The 2167-nt window shown below is 36.8% G+C and overlaps 2 non-coding genes across 2 annotated transcripts; both read right to left on the bottom strand.

Moving 5' to 3' along the window:
* Positions 1 to 565: 565 nt before the first annotated feature.
* On the bottom strand, positions 566 to 696 carry LOC122151842. The gene has a single exon (XR_006164296.1). It is a non-coding gene; the product is annotated as a small nucleolar RNA SNORA72 (small nucleolar RNA).
* A 1092-nt stretch (positions 697 to 1788) lies between these two features.
* LOC122151843 lies at positions 1789 to 1924 on the bottom strand. The gene has a single exon (XR_006164297.1). It is a non-coding gene; the product is annotated as a small nucleolar RNA SNORA72 (small nucleolar RNA).
* Between the last annotated feature and the right edge of the window lie 243 nt (positions 1925 to 2167).

Below are 2167 nucleotides of genomic sequence, written 5' to 3'. Positions count from 1 at the left end.
CTTTCTGGTATTCTTTGCTTTCAGTCAAGATCCATCTGACATCAGCAATGATATCCTTCATGCCACATCCTCTTCTGAATCCAGCATGTATTTCTAGAAGTTCCCAGTTAGTATACTGTTCAACTGTTTTTGAATTATCTTCAGCAAAATTTTACTTGTGTGTGATATTAATGATATTATTTGATAATTTCCATATTTTGTTGGACCACCTTTCTTTGGAATGGGTACAAATATGGATCTCTTCCAGTCAGTTGCCTAGGCAGCTATCTTCCAAATTTCTTGGCATAGACGAGTAAGTGCCTCCAGTGTGGCATCCAGCTGTTGAAACATCTCAAATGGTACTCCATCAATTCCTGGAGCCTTGATTTTCACCAATTCCTTCAGTGCATCTTCAACTTCTTCCTTCAATACCATTTGTTCTTGATCATATGCCATCTCTTAGAACAGATGATAATTATCCAATTATTTTGCACTAGCTGGATTGTCATTTCTCTTATGATTGAACAAAGATACCAAGAGGTAAGTCATTTCCCTTATAAGATAGTCATATGATAAATCTGACTTGGTGTATACCCAGCACCATAAAGCCAAACTTAGGGAAAGAGCTAGGTCTGGAGACACATTCATGGTCTTCATAGAGTGAATGCTTAGCCTGTCCCCATTATCACAAAATCAGAACGGGGACAATATTCACGGGCTTTTTTTTTTTTTTTTTTTTTTAGTTATAAAATCATTGGTTGGCACTAGCTACTGAGGGATACACAGTGATTCTGTGTATTCCTTCCTGCTTCTTTTGATGTTCCTTGCATCAGTCAATATCACTAAAGCACAGTCATTTTTCTGTACTCAGAATCTTAAGCTTCTTTATTTTGACAGGCATGTGTAGTAACTTCTCTTTTAAAGATGAACAAGAAGATCAGAGAGTAGTATTTTATTTTATTTTATTTTTTTTTTGGACATAACTTTCATTTGTTCCATCTAGATTATTCTGAATGAGAGCAAATAGAGCGAGTGTAACACTTACTATTCCATGCATCTTCCCTAGGTTTGCAACAGTAATGTTGTAATATTGAAACAACAAAGAATTATTCACACATTAAGCATTATTCACAAATAATATGATTCCACATAACTTTATCTAACCATAATGAAATTAAGTGCCCATCTTTTCAATGTTTAAGCATGGTTTACCCCCACATGTTTTGGTTCAGGAGAAAGTGGGGGGAAAAAAAAACAGTAGGAAGAATGGAGAAGACGGGAAGAATTGGAGAGAAAATTAGAGGAAAGGCAATCACGACAGATGTAAGAGACAAATACAGACTGTGGTGTAACGTATCTAAATGAAACCCTACAAAGCAAGGATACATAACACATCCCAATAAGTGAGGCTTTTTTATGTTTTTTGGAAAAAAAATATATATTTCAGACTGCATCTTGCACTCTATTCTCAGCTAGCCTAAAAGATATTGATTGTTTCTGGTTTAAAACGTTCTACATTTTTTTTTTTTTTTTTTTTTGTAACAATAATGTTACAAGTCATTCATGGCAACTAGTAATCACAAAACTTCCTTCTCTGCCTAAGCTTTCCTTTGACGTTTTGATCAGCAGCCAAGTGCTTTAATCACTGCACCACCATGGCTCCCTGCTTTAGGCATAACTGCAAATTAGTGCTGGTTATTTTCAAAAGCTTTTGCACTAGCTGGACTGTCATTTCTCTTATGATTGAACAAAGATACTAAGAGGTAAGCCAATTCCCTTGTAAGATATTCATATGATACATCTGACTTGGTGTATCCCCAGCACCATAAAGCTTAGGGTGACTTAGGGAAAGAGCTAGGTCTGGGCACACTTGTGTGGTTTTTATAGAGTGAATGCTTAGCCTGTCCCCGTTATCACAAAATCAGGGCAGGGACAATATTCAATATTTACAGTTCTTTTTTTTTTTTTTAAGTTATAAAGTCATTGGTTGGAACTAGCTACTAAGAGAATTGGGCAGCAAGACCATGGGCAAATTAATTGGATTCTTCTCATGTTCCATTTCGAAGACAAAAACACAGCCCAGACCACCTTAAAGTGCAGCCAGTCTTAAAAGGACTCCGAAATTTTTCTGGTTTGCAGTTCCGGCTCCTGACCAGAGATGGCGCTGAGCGTACAGGGAACCTGCAGG

This window comes from Orycteropus afer, unplaced genomic scaffold (assembly GCF_000298275.1).
Source record: "Orycteropus afer afer isolate SDZICR_OR568_19922 unplaced genomic scaffold, OryAfe1.0 scaffold00815, whole genome shotgun sequence".
In the NCBI taxonomy this organism is placed as follows: domain Eukaryota; kingdom Metazoa; phylum Chordata; class Mammalia; order Tubulidentata; family Orycteropodidae; genus Orycteropus; species Orycteropus afer.
Note: the sequence above shows the minus strand (reverse complement) of the source record. Positions and strands in the feature narration are given on the sequence as shown.